Raw genomic sequence first — 25,657 nt, forward strand, 5'->3', positions numbered from 1 at the left:
AATCGTTATAGCTATCCAAATATCCACTTACAGATTCTACAAAAAGAGTGTTTCCAAACTGCTGTATCAAAAGAAAGGTTGAACTCTCTTAGTTGAGGACACACATCACAGAGAAGTTTCTGAGAATGCTTCTGTCTATATTTTATATGAAGATATTCCCGTTTCCAACAAAATCTTCACAGTTATCCAAATATCCACCTGCAGATTCTACAAAAAGTGTGTTTCCAAACTGCTATAACAAAAGAAAGGTTGAACTCTGTTAGGTGAGGACACTCATCACAAAGAAGTTTCTGAGAATGCTTCGTGTAGATTTTATATGAAGATATTTCCGTTTCCAACGAAATCGTTAGAGGTATGCAAATATCCCCGTACAGATTCTACAAAAAGAGTGTTTCCAAACTGCTCTATCAAAAGAAAGATTGAACTCTGTTAGTTGAGGACACACATCAGAAAGAAGTTTCTGAGAATGCTTCAGTCTAGATTTTATATGAAGATATTCCCGTTTCCAACGAAATCTTCACAGTTATCCAAATATCCACTTGCAGATTCTACAAAAGAGTGTTTCCAAACAGCTCTATAAAAAGAAAGTATGAACTCTGTTAGCTGAGGACACACATCACAAAGAAGTTTCTGAGAATGCTTCTGTCTAGATTTTATATGAAGATATTCCCGTTTCCAACAAAAGGTTCACAGTTATCCAAATATCCCCTTGCAGATTCTAGAAAAAGAGTGTTTCCAAACTGCTGTATCAAAAGAAAGGTTCAACTCTGTTAGTTGAGGACACACATCTCAAGTTTGCTTCTGAGAATGCTTCTGTCTAGATTTTATGGGAAGATATTTCCTTTTTCACCATAGGCCTCAAAGCGCTTGAAATGTCCACTTGCATATAGTACAGAAAGAGTGTTTCAATCCTGCTCTGTGAAAGGGAATGTTCAGCTCTGTGACTTGAATGCAGATGTCACAAAGTTGTTTCTGAGAGTGCTTCTGTCTAGATTTTAGATGAAGATATTCCCGTTTCCAACGAAATCTTCACAGTTATCCAAATATCCACTTGCATATTCTACAGAAAGAGTGTTTCGAAATAGCTGTATGAAAAGAAAGGTTGAACTCTGCTAGTTGAGGACACCTATCACAAAGAAGTTTCTGAGAATGCTTCCGTCTAGATTTTATATGAAGATATTCCCGTTTCCAACGAAATCGTTAGAGCTATCCAAATATCCACATACAGATTCTATAAAAAGAGTGCTTCCAAACTGCTCTATCAAAAGAAAGTTTGAACTCTGTTAGTTGAGGACACACATCACAAAGAAGTTTCTGAGAATGCTTCTGTCTAGATTTTTTATGAAGATATTACCGTTTATAACGAAATCTTGACAGTTATCCAAATGTCCACTTGCAGATTCTACAAAAAGTGTGTTTCCAAATTGCTGTATCAAAAGAAAGGTTGAACTCTGTTAGTTGAGGACACACATCACAAAGAAGTTTCTGAGAATGCTTCTGTCTAGATTTTATATGAAGATATTCCCGTTTCCAATGAAATCTTCACAGTTATCCAAATATCCACTTGCAGATTCTACAAAAAGACTGTTTCCAAACTGCTGTATCAAAAGAAAGGTTCAACTCTGTTAGTTGAGGACACACATCCCAAATTTGTTTCTGAGAATGCTTCTGTCTAGATTTTTATATGAAGATATTCCCGTTTCCAACGAAATCATTAGAGGTATGCAGATATCCCCCTACAGATTCTGCAAAAAGACTGTTTCCAAACAGCTCTATCAAAAGAAAGTATGAACTCTGTTAGCTGAGGACACACATCACAAAGAAGTGTCTGAGAATGCTTCTGTCTAGATTTTATACGAAGGTATTCCCGTTTCCAATGAAATCTTCACAGTTATCCAAATATCCACTTGCAGATTCTACAAAAAGAGAGTTTCCAAACTGCTCTATCAAAAGAAATGTTCAACTCTGTTAGTTGAGGACACACATATCAAATAAGTGTCTGAGAATCCTTCTGTCTCGTTTTTATGGGAAGATATTTCTGTTTTCACCCTAGGCCTGAATGCACTCGAAATGTCCACTTCCAGATTCTACAGAAAGAGTGTTTCAAACCTGGTCTATGAAAGGGAATGTTCCGCTCTGTGACTTGAATGCAGATATCACAAGGTAGTTTCTGACAGTGCTTCTGTCTAGATTTTAGATGAGGATATTGCCATTTCCAACGAAATCTTCCCAGTTATCCAAATATGCACTCGCAGATTCTTCAAAAAGTGTGTTTCCAAGCAGCCATATCAAAAGAAAGGTTGAACTCTGTAAGTTGAGGACACTCATCACAAAGAGGTTGCTGAGAATGCTTCTGTCTAGATTTTATATGAAGATATTCACGTTTCCAATGAAATCTTCACAGTTCTCCAAATATCCACTTGCAGATTCTACAAAAAGGGCGTTTCCAAACTGCTGTATCAAAAGAAAGGTTGAACTCTGTTAGTTGAGGACACTCATCACCAAGTAGTTTCTGAGAATGATTCTGTCTAGATTTTATATGAAGATATTGCCGTTTCCAACGAAATCTTCACAGTTATCCAAATATGCACTTGCAGATTCTACAAAAAGAGTGTTTCCAAACTGCTGTAGCAAAAGAAAGGTTCAACTCTGTTAGTTGAAGACACACATCCCAAATTTGTTTCTGAGAATGATTGTGTGTAGATTTTATCGGAAGATATTTCCTTTTTCACCATAGGCCTGAATGCGCTTGAAATGTCCACTTCCAGATACTTTAGAAAGAGTGTTTCAAACCTGGTCTGTGAAAGGGAAAGTTCAGCACTGTGATTTGAACGCTGATATCCCAAAGTAGTTTCCGACAGTGCTTCTGTCTAGATTTTAGATGAAGTTATACCCGTTTCCAATGAAATCGTTATAGCTATCCAAATATCCACTTACAGATTCTACAAAAAGAGTGTTTCCAAACTGCTGTATCAAAAGAAAGGTTGAACTCTCTTAGTTGAGGACACACATCACAGAGAAGTTTCTGAGAATGCTTCTGTCTATATTTTATATGAAGATATTCCCGTTTCCAACAAAATCTTCACAGTTATCCAAATATCCACCTGCAGATTCTACAAAAAGTGTGTTTCCAAACTGCTATAACAAAAGAAAGGTTGAACTCTGTTAGGTGAGGACACTCATCACAAAGAAGTTTCTGAGAATGCTTCGTGTAGATTTTATATGAAGATATTTCCGTTTCCAACGAAATCGTTAGAGGTATGCAAATATCCCCGTACAGATTCTACAAAAAGAGTGTTTCCAAACTGCTCTATCAAAAGAAAGATTGAACTCTGTTAGTTGAGGACACACATCAGAAAGAAGTTTCTGAGAATGCTTCAGTCTAGATTTTATATGAAGATATTCCCGTTTCCAACGAAATCTTCACAGTTATCCAAATATCCACTTGCAGATTCTACAAAAGAGTGTTTCCAAACAGCTCTATAAAAAGAAAGTATGAACTCTGTTAGCTGAGGACACACATCACAAAGAAGTTTCTGAGAATGCTTCTGTCTAGATTTTATATGAAGATATTCCCGTTTCCAACAAAAGGTTCACAGTTATCCAAATATCCCCTTGCAGATTCTAGAAAAAGAGTGTTTCCAAACTGCTGTATCAAAAGAAAGGTTCAACTCTGTTAGTTGAGGACACACATCTCAAGTTTGCTTCTGAGAATGCTTCTGTCTAGATTTTATGGGAAGATATTTCCTTTTTCACCATAGGCCTCAAAGCGCTTGAAATGTCCACTTGCATATAGTACAGAAAGAGTGTTTCAATCCTGCTCTGTGAAAGGGAATGTTCAGCTCTGTGACTTGAATGCAGATGTCACAAAGTTGTTTCTGAGAGTGCTTCTGTCTAGATTTTAGATGAGGATATTCCCGTTTCCAACGAAATCTTCACAGTTATCCAAATATCCACTTGCATATTCTACAGAAAGAGTGTTTCGAAATAGCTGTATGAAAAGAAAGGTTGAACTCTGCTAGTTGAGGACACCTATCACAAAGAAGTTTCTGAGAATGCTTCCGTCTAGATTTTATATGAAGATATTCCCGTTTCCAACGAAATCGTTAGAGCTATCCAAATATCCACATACAGATTCTATAAAAAGAGTGCTTCCAAACTGCTCTATCAAAAGAAAGTTTGAACTCTGTTAGTTGAGGACACACATCACAAAGAAGTTTCTGAGAATGCTTCTGTCTAGATTTTTTATGAAGATATTACCGTTTATAACGAAATCTTGACAGTTATCCAAATGTCCACTTGCAGATTCTACAAAAAGTGTGTTTCCAAATTGCTGTATCAAAAGAAAGGTTGAACTCTGTTAGTTGAGGACACACATCACAAAGAAGTTTCTGAGAATGCTTCTGTCTAGATTTTATATGAAGATATTCCCGTTTCCAATGAAATCTTCACAGTTATCCAAATATCCACTTGCAGATTCTACAAAAAGACTGTTTCCAAACTGCTGTATCAAAAGAAAGGTTCAACTCTGTTAGTTGAGGACACACATCCCAAATTTGTTTCTGAGAATGCTTCTGTCTAGATTTTTATATGAAGATATTCCCGTTTCCAACGAAATCATTAGAGGTATGCAGATATCCCCCTACAGATTCTGCAAAAAGACTGTTTCCAAACAGCTCTATCAAAAGAAAGTATGAACTCTGTTAGCTGAGGACACACATCACAAAGAAGTGTCTGAGAATGCTTCTGTCTAGATTTTATACGAAGGTATTCCCGTTTCCAATGAAATCTTCACAGTTATCCAAATATCCACTTGCAGATTCTAGAAAAAGAGAGTTTCCAAACTGCTCTATCAAAAGAAATGTTCAACTCTGTTAGTTGAGGACACACATATCAAATAAGTGTCTGAGAATCCTTCTGTCTCGTTTTTATGGGAAGATATTTCTGTTTTCACCCTAGGCCTGAATGCACTCGAAATGTCCACTTCCAGATTCTACAGAAAGAGTGTTTCAAACCTGGTCTATGAAAGGGAATGTTCCGCTCTGTGACTTGAATGCAGATATCACAAGGTAGTTTCTGACAGTGCTTCTGTCTAGATTTTAGATGAGGATATTGCCATTTCCAACGAAATCTTCCCAGTTATCCAAATATGCACTCGCAGATTCTTCAAAAAGTGTGTTTCCAAGCAGCCATATCAAAATAAAGGTTGAACTCTGTAAGTTGAGGACACTCATCACAAAGAGGTTGCTGAGAATGCTTCTGTCTAGATTTTATATGAAGATATTCACGTTTCCAATGAAATCTTCACAGTTCTCCAAATATCCACTTGCAGATTCTACAAAAAGGGCGTTTCCAAACTGCTGTATCAAAAGAAAGGTTGAACTCTGTTAGTTGAGGACACTCATCACCAAGTAGTTTCTGAGAATGATTCTGTCTAGATTTTATATGAAGATATTGCCGTTTCCAACGAAATCTTCACAGTTATCCAAATATGCACTTGCAGATTCTACAAAAAGAGTGTTTCCAAACTGCTGTAGCAAAAGAAAGGTTCAACTCTGTTAGTTGAAGACACACATCCCAAATTTGTTTCTGAGAATGATTGTGTGTAGATTTTATCGGAAGATATTTCCTTTTTCACCATAGGCCTGAATGCGCTTGAAATGTCCACTTCCAGATACTTTAGAAAGAGTGTTTCAAACCTGGTCTGTGAAAGGGAAAGTTCAGCACTGTGATTTGAACGCTGATATCCCAAAGTAGTTTCCGACAGTGCTTCTGTCTAGATTTTAGATGAAGTTATACCCGTTTCCAATGAAATCGTTATAGCTATCCAAATATCCACTTACAGATTCTACAAAAAGAGTGTTTCCAAACTGCTGTATCAAAAGAAAGGTTGAACTCTCTTAGTTGAGGACACACATCACAGAGAAGTTTCTGAGAATGCTTCTGTCTATATTTTATATGAAGATATTCCCGTTTCCAACAAAATCTTCACAGTTATCCAAATATCCACCTGCAGATTCTACAAAAAGTGTGTTTCCAAACTGCTATAACAAAAGAAAGGTTGAACTCTGTTAGGTGAGGACACTCATCACAAAGAAGTTTCTGAGAATGCTTCGTGTAGATTTTATATGAAGATATTTCCGTTTCCAACGAAATCGTTAGAGGTATGCAAATATCCCCGTACAGATTCTACAAAAAGAGTGTTTCCAAACTGCTCTATCAAAAGAAAGATTGAACTCTGTTAGTTGAGGACACACATCAGAAAGAAGTTTCTGAGAATGCTTCAGTCTAGATTTTATATGAAGATATTCCCGTTTCCAACGAAATCTTCACAGTTATCCAAATATCCACTTGCAGATTCTACAAAAGAGTGTTTCCAAACAGCTCTATAAAAAGAAAGTATGAACTCTGTTAGCTGAGGACACACATCACAAAGAAGTTTCTGAGAATGCTTCTGTCTAGATTTTATATGAAGATATTCCCGTTTCCAACAAAAGGTTCACAGTTATCCAAATATCCCCTTGCAGATTCTAGAAAAAGAGTGTTTCCAAACTGCTGTATCAAAAGAAAGGTTCAACTCTGTTAGTTGAGGACACACATCTCAAGTTTGCTTCTGAGAATGCTTCTGTCTAGATTTTATGGGAAGATATTTCCTTTTTCACCATAGGCCTCAAAGCGCTTGAAATGTCCACTTGCATATAGTACAGAAAGAGTGTTTCAATCCTGCTCTGTGAAAGGGAATGTTCAGCTCTGTGACTTGAATGCAGATGTCACAAAGTTGTTTCTGAGAGTGCTTCTGTCTAGATTTTAGATGAGGATATTCCCGTTTCCAACGAAATCTTCACAGTTATCCAAATATCCACTTGCATATTCTACAGAAAGAGTGTTTCGAAATAGCTGTATGAAAAGAAAGGTTGAACTCTGCTAGTTGAGGACACCTATCACAAAGAAGTTTCTGAGAATGCTTCCGTCTAGATTTTATATGAAGATATTCCCGTTTCCAACGAAATCGTTAGAGCTATCCAAATATCCACATACAGATTCTATAAAAAGAGTGCTTCCAAACTGCTCTATCAAAAGAAAGTTTGAACTCTGTTAGTTGAGGACACACATCACAAAGAAGTTTCTGAGAATGCTTCTGTCTAGATTTTTTATGAAGATATTACCGTTTATAACGAAATCTTGACAGTTATCCAAATGTCCACTTGCAGATTCTACAAAAAGTGTGTTTCCAAATTGCTGTATCAAAAGAAAGGTTGAACTCTGTTAGTTGAGGACACACATCACAAAGAAGTTTCTGAGAATGCTTCTGTCTAGATTTTATATGAAGATATTCCCGTTTCCAATGAAATCTTCACAGTTATCCAAATATCCACTTGCAGATTCTACAAAAAGACTGTTTCCAAACTGCTGTATCAAAAGAAAGGTTCAACTCTGTTAGTTGAGGACACACATCCCAAATTTGTTTCTGAGAATGCTTCTGTCTAGATTTTTATATGAAGATATTCCCGTTTCCAACGAAATCATTAGAGGTATGCAGATATCCCCCTACAGATTCTGCAAAAAGACTGTTTCCAAACAGCTCTATCAAAAGAAAGTATGAACTCTGTTAGCTGAGGACACACATCACAAAGAAGTGTCTGAGAATGCTTCTGTCTAGATTTTATACGAAGGTATTCCCGTTTCCAATGAAATCTTCACAGTTATCCAAATATCCACTTGCAGATTCTAGAAAAAGAGAGTTTCCAAACTGCTCTATCAAAAGAAATGTTCAACTCTGTTAGTTGAGGACACACATATCAAATAAGTGTCTGAGAATCCTTCTGTCTCGTTTTTATGGGAAGATATTTCTGTTTTCACCCTAGGCCTGAATGCACTCGAAATGTCCACTTCCAGATTCTACAGAAAGAGTGTTTCAAACCTGGTCTATGAAAGGGAATGTTCCGCTCTGTGACTTGAATGCAGATATCACAAGGTAGTTTCTGACAGTGCTTCTGTCTAGATTTTAGATGAGGATATTGCCATTTCCAACGAAATCTTCCCAGTTATCCAAATATGCACTCGCAGATTCTTCAAAAAGTGTGTTTCCAAGCAGCCATATCAAAATAAAGGTTGAACTCTGTAAGTTGAGGACACTCATCACAAAGAGGTTGCTGAGAATGCTTCTGTCTAGATTTTATATGAAGATATTCACGTTTCCAATGAAATCTTCACAGTTCTCCAAATATCCACTTGCAGATTCTACAAAAAGGGCGTTTCCAAACTGCTGTATCAAAAGAAAGGTTGAACTCTGTTAGTTGAGGACACTCATCACCAAGTAGTTTCTGAGAATGATTCTGTCTAGATTTTATATGAAGATATTGCCGTTTCCAACGAAATCTTCACAGTTATCCAAATATGCACTTGCAGATTCTACAAAAAGAGTGTTTCCAAACTGCTGTAGCAAAAGAAAGGTTCAACTCTGTTAGTTGAAGACACACATCCCAAATTTGTTTCTGAGAATGATTGTGTGTAGATTTTATCGGAAGATATTTCCTTTTTCACCATAGGCCTGAATGCGCTTGAAATGTCCACTTCCAGATACTTTAGAAAGAGTGTTTCAAACCTGGTCTGTGAAAGGGAAAGTTCAGCACTGTGATTTGAACGCTGATATCCCAAAGTAGTTTCCGACAGTGCTTCTGTCTAGATTTTAGATGAAGTTATACCCGTTTCCAATGAAATCGTTATAGCTATCCAAATATCCACTTACAGATTCTACAAAAAGAGTGTTTCCAAACTGCTGTATCAAAAGAAAGGTTGAACTCTCTTAGTTGAGGACACACATCACAGAGAAGTTTCTGAGAATGCTTCTGTCTATATTTTATATGAAGATATTCCCGTTTCCAACAAAATCTTCACAGTTATCCAAATATCCACTTGCAGATTCTACAAAAAGTGTGTTTCCAAACTGCTATAACAAAAGAAAGGTTGAACTCTGTTAGGTGAGGACACTCATCACAAAGAAGTTTCTGAGAATGCTTCGTGTAGATTTTATATGAAGATATTTCCGTTTCCAACGAAATCGTTAGAGGTATGCAAATATCCCCGTACAGATTCTACAAAAAGAGTGTTTCCAAACTGCTCTATCAAAAGAAAGATTGAACTCTGTTAGTTGAGGACACACATCAGAAAGAAGTTTCTGAGAATGCTTCAGTCTAGATTTTATATGAAGATATTCCCGTTTCCAACGAAATCTTCACAGTTATCCAAATATCCACTTGCAGATTCTACAAAAGAGTGTTTCCAAACAGCTCTATAAAAAGAAAGTATGAACTCTGTTAGCTGAGGACACACATCACAAAGAAGTTTCTGAGAAAGCTTCTGTCTAGATTTTATATGAAGATATTCCCGTTTCCAACAAAAGGTTCACAGTTATCCAAATATCCCCTTGCAGATTCTAGAAAAAGAGTGTTTCCAAACTGCTGTATCAAAAGAAAGGTTCAACTCTGTTAGTTGAGGACACACATCTCAAGTTTGCTTCTGAGAATGCTTCTGTCTAGATTTTATGGGAAGATATTTCCTTTTTCACCATAGGCCTCAAAGCGCTTGAAATGTCCACTTGCATATAGTACAGAAAGAGTGTTTCAATCCTGCTCTGTGAAAGGGAATGTTCAGCTCTGTGACTTGAATGCAGATGTCACAAAGTTGTTTCTGAGAGTGCTTCTGTCTAGATTTTAGATGAGGATATTCCCGTTTCCAACGAAATCTTCACAGTTATCCAAATATCCACTTGCATATTCTACAGAAAGAGTGTTTCGAAATAGCTGTATGAAAAGAAAGGTTGAACTCTGTTAGTTGAGGACACCTATCACAAAGAAGTTTCTGAGAATGCTTCCGTCTAGATTTTATATGAAGATATTCCCGTTTCCAATGAAATCGTTAGAGCTATCCAAATATCCACATACAGATTCTATAAAAAGAGTGCTTCCAAACTGCTCTATCAAAAGAAAGTTTGAACTCTGTTAGTTGAGGACACACATCACAAAGAAGTTTCTGAGAATGCTTCTGTCTAGATTTTTTATGAAGATATTACCGTTTATAACGAAATCTTGACAGTTATCCAAATGTCCACTTGCAGATTCTACAAAAAGTGTGTTTCCAAATTGCTGTATCAAAAGAAAGGTTGAACTCTGTTAGTTGAGGACACACATCACAAAGAAGTTTCTGAGAATGCTTCTGTCTAGATTTTATATGAAGATATTCCCGTTTCCAATGAAATCTTCACAGTTATCCAAATATCCACTTGCAGATTCTACAAAAAGACTGTTTCCAAACTGCTGTATCAAAAGAAAGGTTCAACTCTGTTAGTTGAGGACACACATCCCAAATTTGTTTCTGAGAATGCTTCTGTCTAGATTTTTATATGAAGATATTCCCGTTTCCAACGAAATCATTAGAGGTATGCAGATATCCCCCTACAGATTCTGCAAAAAGACTGTTTCCAAACAGCTCTATCAAAAGAAAGTATGAACTCTGTTAGCTGAGGACACACATCACAAAGAAGTGTCTGAGAATGCTTCTGTCTAGATTTTATACGAAGGTATTCCCGTTTCCAATGAAATCTTCACAGTTATCCAAATATCCACTTGCAGATTCTACAAAAAGAGAGTTTCCAAACTGCTCTATCAAAAGAAATGTTCAACTCTGTTAGTTGAGGACACACATATCAAATAAGTGTCTGAGAATCCTTCTGTCTCGTTTTTATGGGAAGATATTTCTGTTTTCACCCTAGGCCTGAATGCACTCGAAATGTCCACTTCCAGATTCTACAGAAAGAGTGTTTCAAACCTGGTCTATGAAAGGGAATGTTCCGCTCTGTGACTTGAATGCAGATATCACAAGGTAGTTTCTGACAGTGCTTCTGTCTAGATTTTAGATGAGGATATTGCCATTTCCAACGAAATCTTCCCAGTTATCCAAATATGCACTCGCAGATTCTTCAAAAAGTGTGTTTCCAAGCAGCCATATCAAAATAAAGGTTGAACTCTGTAAGTTGAGGACACTCATCACAAAGAGGTTGCTGAGAATGCTTCTGTCTAGATTTTATATGAAGATATTCACGTTTCCAATGAAATCTTCACAGTTCTCCAAATATCCACTTGCAGATTCTACAAAAAGGGCGTTTCCAAACTGCTGTATCAAAAGAAAGGTTGAACTCTGTTAGTTGAGGACACTCATCACCAAGTAGTTTCTGAGAATGATTCTGTCTAGATTTTATATGAAGATATTGCCGTTTCCAACGAAATCTTCACAGTTATCCAAATATGCACTTGCAGATTCTACAAAAAGAGTGTTTCCAAACTGCTGTAGCAAAAGAAAGGTTCAACTCTGTTAGTTGAAGACACACATCCCAAATTTGTTTCTGAGAATGATTGTGTGTAGATTTTATCGGAAGATATTTCCTTTTTCACCATAGGCCTGAATGCGCTTGAAATGTCCACTTCCAGATACTTTAGAAAGAGTGTTTCAAACCTGGTCTGTGAAAGGGAAAGTTCAGCACTGTGATTTGAACGCTGATATCCCAAAGTAGTTTCCGACAGTGCTTCTGTCTAGATTTTAGATGAAGTTATACCCGTTTCCAATGAAATCGTTATAGCTATCCAAATATCCACTTACAGATTCTACAAAAAGAGTGTTTCCAAACTGCTGTATCAAAAGAAAGGTTGAACTCTCTTAGTTGAGGACACACATCACAGAGAAGTTTCTGAGAATGCTTCTGTCTATATTTTATATGAAGATATTCCCGTTTCCAACAAAATCTTCACAGTTATCCAAATATCCACCTGCAGATTCTACAAAAAGTGTGTTTCCAAACTGCTATAACAAAAGAAAGGTTGAACTCTGTTAGGTGAGGACACTCATCACAAAGAAGTTTCTGAGAATGCTTCGTGTAGATTTTATATGAAGATATTTCCGTTTCCAACGAAATCGTTAGAGGTATGCAAATATCCCCGTACAGATTCTACAAAAAGAGTGTTTCCAAACTGCTCTATCAAAAGAAAGATTGAACTCTGTTAGTTGAGGACACACATCAGAAAGAAGTTTCTGAGAATGCTTCAGTCTAGATTTTATATGAAGATATTCCCGTTTCCAACGAAATCTTCACAGTTATCCAAATATCCACTTGCAGATTCTACAAAAGAGTGTTTCCAAACAGCTCTATAAAAAGAAAGTATGAACTCTGTTAGCTGAGGACACACATCACAAAGAAGTTTCTGAGAATGCTTCTGTCTAGATTTTATATGAAGATATTCCCGTTTCCAACAAAAGGTTCACAGTTATCCAAATATCCCCTTGCAGATTCTAGAAAAAGAGTGTTTCCAAACTGCTGTATCAAAAGAAAGGTTCAACTCTGTTAGTTGAGGACACACATCTCAAGTTTGCTTCTGAGAATGCTTCTGTCTAGATTTTATGGGAAGATATTTCCTTTTTCACCATAGGCCTCAAAGCGCTTGAAATGTCCACTTGCATATAGTACAGAAAGAGTGTTTCAATCCTGCTCTGTGAAAGGGAATGTTCAGCTCTGTGACTTGAATGCAGATGTCACAAAGTTGTTTCTGAGAGTGCTTCTGTCTAGATTTTAGATGAGGATATTCCCGTTTCCAACGAAATCTTCACAGTTATCCAAATATCCACTTGCATATTCTACAGAAAGAGTGTTTCGAAATAGCTGTATGAAAAGAAAGGTTGAACTCTGCTAGTTGAGGACACCTATCACAAAGAAGTTTCTGAGAATGCTTCCGTCTAGATTTTATATGAAGATATTCCCGTTTCCAACGAAATCGTTAGAGCTATCCAAATATCCACATACAGATTCTATAAAAAGAGTGCTTCCAAACTGCTCTATCAAAAGAAAGTTTGAACTCTGTTAGTTGAGGACACACATCACAAAGAAGTTTCTGAGAATGCTTCTGTCTAGATTTTTTATGAAGATATTACCGTTTATAACGAAATCTTGACAGTTATCCAAATGTCCACTTGCAGATTCTACAAAAAGTGTGTTTCCAAATTGCTGTATCAAAAGAAAGGTTGAACTCTGTTAGTTGAGGACACACATCACAAAGAAGTTTCTGAGAATGCTTCTGTCTAGATTTTATATGAAGATATTCCCGTTTCCAATGAAATCTTCACAGTTATCCAAATATCCACTTGCAGATTCTACAAAAAGACTGTTTCCAAACTGCTGTATCAAAAGAAAGGTTCAACTCTGTTAGTTGAGGACACACATCCCAAATTTGTTTCTGAGAATGCTTCTGTCTAGATTTTTATATGAAGATATTCCCGTTTCCAACGAAATCATTAGAGGTATGCAGATATCCCCCTACAGATTCTGCAAAAAGACTGTTTCCAAACAGCTCTATCAAAAGAAAGTATGAACTCTGTTAGCTGAGGACACACATCACAAAGAAGTGTCTGAGAATGCTTCTGTCTAGATTTTATACGAAGGTATTCCCGTTTCCAATGAAATCTTCACAGTTATCCAAATATCCACTTGCAGATTCTACAAAAAGAGAGTTTCCAAACTGCTCTATCAAAAGAAATGTTCAACTCTGTTAGTTGAGGACACACATATCAAATAAGTGTCTGAGAATCCTTCTGTCTCGTTTTTATGGGAAGATATTTCTGTTTTCACCCTAGGCCTGAATGCACTCGAAATGTCCACTTCCAGATTCTACAGAAAGAGTGTTTCAAACCTGGTCTATGAAAGGGAATGTTCCGCTCTGTGACTTGAATGCAGATATCACAAGGTAGTTTCTGACAGTGCTTCTGTCTAGATTTTAGATGAGGATATTGCCATTTCCAACGAAATCTTCCCAGTTATCCAAATATGCACTCGCAGATTCTTCAAAAAGTGTGTTTCCAAGCAGCCATATCAAAATAAAGGTTGAACTCTGTAAGTTGAGGACACTCATCACAAAGAGGTTGCTGAGAATGCTTCTGTCTAGATTTTATATGAAGATATTCACGTTTCCAATGAAATCTTCACAGTTCTCCAAATATCCACTTGCAGATTCTACAAAAAGGGCGTTTCCAAACTGCTGTATCAAAAGAAAGGTTGAACTCTGTTAGTTGAGGACACTCATCACCAAGTAGTTTCTGAGAATGATTCTGTCTAGATTTTATATGAAGATATTGCCGTTTCCAACGAAATCTTCACAGTTATCCAAATATGCACTTGCAGATTCTACAAAAAGAGTGTTTCCAAACTGCTGTAGCAAAAGAAAGGTTCAACTCTGTTAGTTGAAGACACACATCCCAAATTTGTTTCTGAGAATGATTGTGTGTAGATTTTATCGGAAGATATTTCCTTTTTCACCATAGGCCTGAATGCGCTTGAAATGTCCACTTCCAGATACTTTAGAAAGAGTGTTTCAAACCTGGTCTGTGAAAGGGAAAGTTCAGCACTGTGATTTGAACGCTGATATCCCAAAGTAGTTTCCGACAGTGCTTCTGTCTAGATTTTAGATGAAGTTATACCCGTTTCCAATGAAATCGTTATAGCTATCCAAATATCCACTTACAGATTCTACAAAAAGAGTGTTTCCAAACTGCTGTATCAAAAGAAAGGTTGAACTCTCTTAGTTGAGGACACACATCACAGAGAAGTTTCTGAGAATGCTTCTGTCTATATTTTATATGAAGATATTCCCGTTTCCAACAAAATCTTCACAGTTATCCAAATATCCACCTGCAGATTCTACAAAAAGTGTGTTTCCAAACTGCTATAACAAAAGAAAGGTTGAACTCTGTTAGGTGAGGACACTCATCACAAAGAAGTTTCTGAGAATGCTTCGTGTAGATTTTATATGAAGATATTTCCGTTTCCAACGAAATCGTTAGAGGTATGCAAATATCCCCGTACAGATTCTACAAAAAGAGTGTTTCCAAACTGCTCTATCAAAAGAAAGATTGAACTCTGTTAGTTGAGGACACACATCAGAAAGAAGTTTCTGAGAATGCTTCAGTCTAGATTTTATATGAAGATATTCCCGTTTCCAACGAAATCTTCACAGTTATCCAAATATCCACTTGCAGATTCTACAAAAGAGTGTTTCCAAACAGCTCTATAAAAAGAAAGTATGAACTCTGTTAGCTGAGGACACACATCACAAAGAAGTTTCTGAGAATGCTTCTGTCTAGATTTTATATGAAGATATTCCCGTTTCCAACAAAAGGTTCACAGTTATCCAAATATCCCCTTGCAGATTCTAGAAAAAGAGTGTTTCCAAACTGCTGTATCAAAAGAAAGGTTCAACTCTGTTAGTTGAGGACACACATCTCAAGTTTGCTTCTGAGAATGCTTCTGTCTAGATTTTATGGGAAGATATTTCCTTTTTCACCATAGGCCTCAAAGCGCTTGAAATGTCCACTTGCATATAGTACAGAAAGAGTGTTTCAATCCTGCTCTGTGAAAGGGAATGTTCAGCTCTGTGACTTGAATGCAGATGTCACAAAGTTGTTTCTGAGAGTGCTTCTGTCTAGATTTTAGATGAGGATATTCCCGTTTCCAACGAAATCTTCACAGTTATCCAAATATCCACTTGCATATTCTACAGAAAGAGTGTTTCGAAATAGCTGTATGAAAAGAAAGGTTGAACTCTGCTAGTTGAGGACACCTATCACAAAGAAGTTTCTGAGAATGCTTCCGTCTAGATTTTATATGAAGATATTCCCGTTTCCAACGAAATCGTTAGAGCTATCCAAATATCCACATACAGATTCTATAAAAAGAGTGCTTCCAAACTGCTCTATCAAAAGAAAGTTTGAACTCTGTTAGTTGAGGACACACATCACAAAGAAGTTTCTGAGAATGCTTCTGTCTAGATTTTTTATGAAGATATTACCGTTTATAACGAAATCTTGACAGTTATCCAAATGTCCACTTGCAGATTCTACAAAAAGTGTGTTTCCAAATTGCTGTATCAAAAGAAAGGTTGAACTCTGTTAGTTGAGGACACACATCACAAAGAAGTTTCTGAGAATGCTTCTGTCTAGATTTTATATGAAGATATTCCCGTTTCCAATGAAATCTTCACAGTTATCCAAATATCCACTTGCAGATTCTACAAAAAGACTGTTTCCAAACTGCTGTATCAAAAGAAAGGTTCAACTCTGTTAGTTGAGGACACACATCCCAAATTTGTTTCTGAGAATGCTTCTGTCTAGATTTTTATATGAAGATATTCCCGTTTCCAACGAAATCATTAGAGGTATGCAGATATCCCCCTACAGATTCTGCAAAAAGACTGTTTCCAAACAGCTCTATCAAAAGAAAGTATGAACTCTGTTAGCTGAGGACACACATCACAAAGAAGTGTCTGAGAATGCTTCTGTCTAGATTTTATACGAAGGTATTCCCGTTTCCAATGAAATCTTCACAGTTATCCAAATATCCACTTGCAGATTCTACAAAAAGAGAGTTTCCAAACTGCTCTATCAAAAGAAATGTTCAACTCTGTTAGTTGAGGACACACATATCAAATAAGTGTCTGAGAATCCTTCTGTCTCGTTTTTATGGGAAGATATTTCTGTTTTCACCCTAGGCCTGAATGCACTCGAAATGTCCACTTCCAGATTCTACAGAAAGAGTGTTTCAAACCTGGTCTATGAAAGGGAATGTTCCGCTCTGTGACTTGAATGCAGATATCACAAGGTAGTTTCTGACAGTGCTTCTGTCTAGATTTTAGATGAGGATATTGCCATTTCCAACGAAATCTTCCCAGTTATCCAAATATGCACTCGCAGATTCTTCAAAAAGTGTGTTTCCAAGCAGCCATATCAAAATAAAGGTTGAACTCTGTAAGTTGAGGACACTCATCACAAAGAGGTTGCTGAGAATGCTTCTGTCTAGATTTTATATGAAGATATTCACGTTTCCAATGAAATCTTCACAGTTCTCCAAATATCCACTTGCAGATTCTACAAAAAGGGCGTTTCCAAACTGCTGTATCAAAAGAAAGGTTGAACTCTGTTAGTTGAGGACACTCATCACCAAGTAGTTTCTGAGAATGATTCTGTCTAGATTTTATATGAAGATATTGCCGTTTCCAACGAAATCTTCACAGTTATCCAAATATGCACTTGCAGATTCTACAAAAAGAGTGTTTCCAAACTGCTGTAGCAAAAGAAAGGTTCAACTCTGTTAGTTGAAGACACACATCCCAAATTTGTTTCTGAGAATGATTGTGTGTAGATTTTATCGGAAGATATTTCCTTTTTCACCATAGGCCTGAATGCGCTTGAAATGTCCACTTCCAGATACTTTAGAAAGAGTGTTTCAAACCTGGTCTGTGAAAGGGAAAGTTCAGCACTGTGATTTGAACGCTGATATCCCAAAGTAGTTTCCGACAGTGCTTCTGTCTAGATTTTAGATGAAGTTATACCCGTTTCCAATGAAATCGTTATAGCTATCCAAATATCCACTTACAGATTCTACAAAAAGAGTGTTTCCAAACTGCTGTATCAAAAGAAAGGTTGAACTCTCTTAGTTGAGGACACACATCACAGAGAAGTTTCTGAGAATGCTTCTGTCTATATTTTATATGAAGATATTCCCGTTTCCAACAAAATCTTCACAGTTATCCAAATATCCACCTGCAGATTCTACAAAAAGTGTGTTTCCAAACTGCTATAACAAAAGAAAGGTTGAACTCTGTTAGGTGAGGACACTCATCACAAAGAAGTTTCTGAGAATGCTTCGTGTAGATTTTATATGAAGATATTTCCGTTTCCAACGAAATCGTTAGAGGTATGCAAATATCCCCGTACAGATTCTACAAAAAGAGTGTTTCCAAACTGCTCTATCAAAAGAAAGATTGAACTCTGTTAGTTGAGGACACACATCAGAAAGAAGTTTCTGAGAATGCTTCAGTCTAGATTTTATATGAAGATATTCCCGTTTCCAACGAAATCTTCACAGTTATCCAAATATCCACTTGCAGATTCTACAAAAGAGTGTTTCCAAACAGCTCTATAAAAAGAAAGTATGAACTCTGTTAGCTGAGGACACACATCACAAAGAAGTTTCTGAGAAAGCTTCTGTCTAGATTTTATATGAAGATATTCCCGTTTCCAACAAAAGGTTCACAGTTATCCAAATATCCCCTTGCAGATTCTAGAAAAAGAGTGTTTCCAAACTGCTGTATCAAAAGAAAGGTTCAACTCTGTTAGTTGAGGACACACATCTCAAGTTTGCTTCTGAGAATGCTTCTGTCTAGATTTTATGGGAAGATATTTCCTTTTTCACCATAGGCCTCAAAGCGCTTGAAATGTCCACTTGCATATAGTACAGAAAGAGTGTTTCAATCCTGCTCTGTGAAAGGGAATGTTCAGCTCTGTGACTTGAATGCAGATGTCACAAAGTTGTTTCTGAGAGTGCTTCTGTCTAGATTTTAGATGAGGATATTCCCGTTTCCAACGAAATCTTCACAGTTATCCAAATATCCACTTGCATATTCTACAGAAAGAGTGTTTCGAAATAGCTGTATGAAAAGAAAGGTTGAACTCTGTTAGTTGAGGACACCTATCACAAAGAAGTTTCTGAGAATGCTTCCGTCTAGATTTTATATGAAGATATTCCCGTTTCCAATGAAATCGTTAGAGCTATCCAAATATCCACATACAGATTCTATAAAAAGAGTGCTTCCAAACTGCTCTATCAAAAGAAAGTTTGAACTCTGTTAGTTGAGGACACACATCACAAAGAAGTTTCTGAGAATGCTTCTGTCTAGATTTTTTATGAAGATATTACCGTTTATAACGAAATCTTGACAGTTATCCAAATGTCCACTTGCAGATTCTACAAAAAGTGTGTTTCCAAATTGCTGTATCAAAAGAAAGGTTGAACTCTGTTAGTTGAGGACACACATCACAAAGAAGTTTCTGAGAATGCTTCTGTCTAGATTTTATATGAAGATATTCCCGTTTCCAATGAAATCTTCACAGTTATCCAAATATCCACTTGCAGATTCTACAAAAAGACTGTTTCCAAACTGCTGTATCAAAAGAAAGGTTCAACTCTGTTAGTTGAGGACACACATCCCAAATTTGTTTCTGAGAATGCTTCTGTCTAGATTTTTATATGAAGATATTCCCGTTTCCAACGAAATCATTAGAGGTATGCAGATATCCCCCTACAGATTCTGCAAAAAGACTGTTTCCAAACAGCTCTATCAAAAGAAAGTATGAACTCTGTTAGCTGAGGACACACATCACAAAGAAGTGTCTGAGAATGCTTCTGTCTAGATTTTATACGAAGGTATTCCCGTTTCCAATGAAATCTTCACAGTTATCCAAATATCCACTTGCAGATTCTACAAAAAGAGAGTTTCCAAACTGCTCTATCAAAAGAAATGTTCAACTCTGTTAGTTGAGGACACACATATCAAATAAGTGTCTGAGAATCCTTCTGTCTCGTTTTTATGGGAAGATATTTCTGTTTCCACCCTAGGCCTGAATGCACTCGAAATGTCCACTTCCAGATTCTACAGAAAGAGTGTTTCAAACCTGGTCTATGAAAGGGAATGTTCCGCTCTGTGACTTGAATGCAGATATCACAAGGTAGTTTCTGACAGTGCTTCTGTCTAGATTTTAGATGAGGATATTGCCATTTCCAACGAAATCTTCCCAGTTATCCAAATATGCACTCGCAGATTCTTCAAAAAGTGTGTTTCCAAGCAGCCATATCAAAATAAAGGTTGAACTCTGTAAGTTGAGGACACTCATCACAAAGAGGTTGCTGAGAATGCTTCTGTCTAGATTTTATATGAAGATATTCACGTTTCCAATGAAATCTTCACAGTTCTCCAAATATCCACTTGCAGATTCTACAAAAAGGGCGTTTCCAAACTGCTGTATCAAAAGAAAGGTTGAACTCTGTTAGTTGAGGACACTCATCACCAAGTAGTTTCTGAGAATGATTCTGTCTAGATTTTATATGAAGATATTGCCGTTTCCAACGAAATCTTCACAGTTATCCAAATATGCACTTGCAGATTCTACAAAAAGAGTGTTTCCAAACTGCTGTAGCAAAAGAAAGGTTCAACTCTGTTAGTTGAAGACACACATCCCAAATTTGTTTCTGAGAATGATTGTGTGTAGATTTTATCGGAAGATATTTCCTTTTTCACCATAGGCCTGAATGCGCTTGAAATGTCCACTTCCAGATACTTTAGAAAGAGTGTTTCAAACCTGGTCTGTGAAAGGGAAAGTTCAGCACTGTGATTTGAACGCTGATATCCCAAAGTAGTTTCCGACAGTGCTTCTGTCTAGATTTTAGATGAAGTTATACCCGTTTCCAATGAAATCGTTATAGCTATCCAAATATCCACTTACAGATTCTACAAAAAGAGTGTTTCCAAACTGCTGTATCAAAAGAAAGGTTGAACTCTCTTAGTTGAGGACACACATCACAGAGAAGTTTCTGAGAATGCTTCTGTCTATATTTTATATGAAGATATTCCCGTTTCCAACAAAATCTTCACAGTTATCCAAATATCCACCTGCAGATTCTACAAAAAGTGTGTTTCCAAACTGCTATAACAAAAGAAAGGTTGAACTCTGTTAGGTGAGGACACTCATCACAAAGAAGTTTCTGAGAATGCTTCGTGTAGATTTTATATGAAGATATTTCCGTTTCCAACGAAATCGTTAGAGGTATGCAAATATCCCCGTACAGATTCTACAAAAAGAGTGTTTCCAAACTGCTCTATCAAAAGAAAGATTGAACTCTGTTAGTTGAGGACACACATCAGAAAGAAGTTTCTGAGAATGCTTCAGTCTAGATTTTATATGAAGATATTCCCGTTTCCAACGAAATCTTCACAGTTATCCAAATATCCACTTGCAGATTCTACAAAAGAGTGTTTCCAAACAGCTCTATAAAAAGAAAGTATGAACTCTGTTAGCTGAGGACACACATCACAAAGAAGTTTCTGAGAATGCTTCTGTCTAGATTTTATATGAAGATATTCCCGTTTCCAACAAAAGGTTCACAGTTATCAAAATATCCCCTTGCAGATTCTAGAAAAAGAGTGTTTCCAAACTGCTGTATCAAAAGAAAGGTTCAACTCTGTTAGTTGAGGACACACATCTCAAGTTTGCTTCTGAGAATGCTTCTGTCTAGATTTTATGGGAAGATATTTCCTTTTTCACCATAGGCCTCAAAGCGCTTGAAATGTCCACTTGCATATAGTACAGAAAGAGTGTTTCAATCCTGCTCTGTGAAAGGGAATGTTCAGCTCTGTGACTTGAATGCAGATGTCACAAAGTTGTTTCTGAGAGTGCTTCTGTCTAGATTTTAGATGAGGATATTCCCGTTTCCAACGAAATCTTCACATTTATCCAAATATCCACTTGCATATTCTACAGAAAGAGTGTTTCGAAATAGCTGTATGAAAAGAAAGGTTGAACTCTGCTAGTTGAGGACACCTATCACAAAGAAGTTTCTGAGAATGCTTCCGTCTAGATTTTATATGAAGATATTCCCGTTTCCAACGAAATCGTTAGAGCTATCCAAATATCCACATACAGATTCTATAAAAAGAGTGCTTCCAAACTGCTCTATCAAAAGAAAGTTTGAACTCTGTTAGTTGAGGACACACATCACAAAGAAGTTTCTGAGAATGCTTCTGTCTAGATTTTTTATGAAGATATTACCGTTTATAACGAAATCTTGACAGTTATCCAAATGTCCACTTGCAGATTCTACAAAAAGTGTGTTTCCAAATTGCTGTATCAAAAGAAAGGTTGAACTCTGTTAGTTGAGGACACACATCACAAAGAAGTTTCTGAGAATGCTTCTGTCTAGATTTTATATGAAGATATTCCCGTTTCCAATGAAATCTTCACAGTTATCCAAATATCCACTTGCAGATTCTACAAAAAGACTGTTTCCAAACTGCTGTATCAAAAGAAAGGTTCAACTCTGTTAGTTGAGGACACACATCCCAAATTTGTTTCTGAGAATGCTTCTGTCTAGATTTTTATATGAAGATATTCCCGTTTCCAACGAAATCATTAGAGGTATGCAGATATCCCCCTACAGATTCTGCAAAAAGACTGTTTCCAAACAGCTCTATCAAAAGAAAGTATGAACTCTGTTAGCTGAGGACACACATCACAAAGAAGTGTCTGAGAATGCTTCTGTCTAGATTTTATACGAAGGTATTCCCGTTTCCAATGAAATCTTCACAGTTATCCAAATATCCACTTGCAGATTCTACAAAAAGAGAGTTTCCAAACTGCTCTATCAAAAGAAATGTTCAACTCTGTTAGTTGAGGACACACATATCAAATAAGTGTCTGAGAATCCTTCTGTCTCGTTTTTATGGGAAGATATTTCTGTTTTCACCCTAGGCCTGAATGCACTCGAAATGTCCACTTCCAGATTCTACAGAAAGAGTGTTTCAAACCTGGTCTATGAAAGGGAATGTTCCGCTCTGTGACTTGAATGCAGATATCACAAGGTAGTTTCTGACAGTGCTTCTGTCTAGATTTTAGATGAGGATATTGCCATTTCCAACGAAATCTTCACAGTTATCCAAATATGCACTCGCAGATTCTTCAAAAAGTGTGTTTCCAAGCAGCCATATCAAAATAAAGGTTGAACTCTGTAAGTTGAGGACACTCATCACAAAGAGGTTGCTGAGAATGCTTCTGTCTAGATTTTATATGAAGATATTCACGTTTCCAATGAAATCTTCACAGTTCTCCAAATATCCACTTGCAGATTCTACAAAAAGGGCGTTTCCAAACTGCTGTATCAAAAGAAAGGTTGAACTCTGTTAGTTGAGGACACTCATCACCAAGTAGTTTCTGAGAATGATTCTGTCTAGATTTTATATGAAGATATTGCCGTTTCCAACGAAATCTTCACAGTTATCCAAATATGCACTTGCAGATTCTACAAAAAGAGTGTTTCCAAACTGCTGTAGCAAAAGAAATGTTCAACTCTGTTAGTTGAAGACACACATCCCAAATTTGTTTCTGAGAATGATTGTGTGTAGATTTTATCGGAAGATATTTCCTTTTTCACCATAGGCCTGAATGCGCTTGAAATGTCCACTTCCAGATACTTTAGAAAGAGTGTTTCAAACCTGGTCTGTGAAAGGGAAAGTTCAGCACTGTGATTTGAACGCTGATATCCCAAAGTAGTTTCCGACAGTGCTTCTGTCTAGATTTTAGATGAAGTTATACCCGTTTCCAATGAAATCGTTATAGCTATCCAAATATCCACTTACAGATTCTACAAAAAGAGTGTTTCCAAACTGCTGTATCAAAAGAAAGGTTGAACTCTCTTAGTTGAGGACACACATCACAGAGAAGTTTCTGAGAATGCTTCTGTCTATATTTTATATGAAGATATTCCCGTTTCCAACAAAATCTTCACAGTTATCCAAATATCCACTTGCAGATTCTACAAAAAGTGTGTTTCCAAACTGCTATAACAAAAGAAAGGTTGAACTCTGTTAGGTGAGGACACTCATCACAAAGAAGTTTCTGAGAATGCTTCGTGTAGATTTTATATGAAGATATTTCCGTTTCCAACGAAATCGTTAGAGGTATGCAAATATCCCCGTACAGATTCTACAAAAAGAGTGTTTCCAAACTGCTCTATCAAAAGAAAGATTGAACTCTGTTAGTTGAGGACACACATCAGAAAGAAGTTTCTGAGAATGCTTCAGTCTAGATTTTATATGAAGATATTCCCGTTTCCAACGAAATCTTCACAGTTATCCAAATATCCACTTGCAGATTCTACAAAAGAGTGTTTCCAAACAGCTCTATAAAAAGAAAGTATGAACTCTGTTAGCTGAGGACACACATCACAAAGAAGTTTCTGAGAAAGCTTCTGTCTAGATTTTATATGAAGATATTCCCGTTTCCAACAAAAGGTTCACAGTTATCCAAATATCCCCTTGCAGATTCTAGAAAAAGAGTGTTTCCAAACTGCTGTATCAAAAGAAAGGTTCAACTCTGTTAGTTGAGGACACACATCTCAAGTTTGCTTCTGAGAATGCTTCTGTCTAGATTTTATGGGAAGATATTTCCTTTTTCACCATAGGCCTCAAAGCGCTTGAAATGTCCACTTGCATATAGTACAGAAAGAGTGTTTCAATCCTGCTCTGTGAAAGGGAATGTTCAGCTCTGTGACTTGAATGCAGATGTCACAAAGTTGTTTCTGAGAGTGCTTCTGTCTAGATTTTAGATGAGGATATTCCCGTTTCCAACGAAATCTTCACAGTTATCCAAATATCCACTTGCATATTCTACAGAAAGAGTGTTTCGAAATAGCTGTATGAAAAGAAAGGTTGAACTCTGTTAGTTGAGGACACCTATCACAAAGAAGTTTCTGAGAATGCTTCCGTCTAGATTTTATATGAAGATATTCCCGTTTCCAATGAAATCGTTAGAGCTATCCAAATATCCACATACAGATTCTATAAAAAGAGTGCTTCCAAACTGCTCTATCAAAAGAAAGTTTGAACTCTGTTAGTTGAGGACACACATCACAAAGAAGTTTCTGAGAATGCTTCTGTCTAGATTTTTTATGAAGATATTACCGTTTATAACGAAATCTTGACAGTTATCCAAATGTCCACTTGCAGATTCTACAAAAAGTGTGTTTCCAAATTGCTGTATCAAAAGAAAGGTTGAACTCTGTTAGTTGAGGACACACATCACAAAGAAGTTTCTGAGAATGCTTCTGTCTAGATTTTATATGAAGATATTCCCGTTTCCAATGAAATCTTCACAGTTATCCAAATATCCACTTGCAGATTCTACAAAAAGACTGTTTCCAAACTGCTGTATCAAAAGAAAGGTTCAACTCTGTTAGTTGAGGACACACATCCCAAATTTGTTTCTGAGAATGCTTCTGTCTAGATTTTTATATGAAGATATTCCCGTTTCCAACGAAATCATTAGAGGTATGCAGATATCCCCCTACAGATTCTGCAAAAAGACTGTTTCCAAACAGCTCTATCAAAAGAAAGTATGAACTCTGTTAGCTGAGGACACACATCACAAAGAAGTGTCTGAGAATGCTTCTGTCTAGATTTTATACGAAGGTATTCCCGTTTCCAATGAAATCTTCACAGTTATCCAAATATCCACTTGCAGATTCTAGAAAAAGAGAGTTTCCAAACTGCTCTATCAAAAGAAATGTTCAACTCTGTTAGTTGAGGACACACATATCAAATAAGTGTCTGAGAATCCTTCTGTCTCGTTTTTATGGGAAGATATTTCTGTTTTCACCCTAGGCCTGAATGCACTCGAAATGTCCACTTCCAGATTCTACAGAAAGAGTGTTTCAAACCTGGTCTATGAAAGGGAATGTTCCGCTCTGTGACTTGAATGCAGATATCACAAGGTAGTTTCTGACAGTGCTTCTGTCTAGATTTTAGATGAGGATATTGCCATTTCCAACGAAATCTTCCCAGTTATCCAAATATGCACTCGCAGATTCTTCAAAAAGTGTGTTTCCAAGCAGCCATATCAAAATAAAGGTTGAACTCTGTAAGTTGAGGACACTCATCACAAAGAGGTTGCTGAGAATGCTTCTGTCTAGATTTTATATGAAGATATTCACGTTTCCAATGAAATCTTCACAGTTCTC

Source organism: Gorilla gorilla, chromosome 16 (assembly GCF_029281585.2).
Source record: "Gorilla gorilla gorilla isolate KB3781 chromosome 16, NHGRI_mGorGor1-v2.1_pri, whole genome shotgun sequence".
In the NCBI taxonomy this organism is placed as follows: domain Eukaryota; kingdom Metazoa; phylum Chordata; class Mammalia; order Primates; family Hominidae; genus Gorilla; species Gorilla gorilla.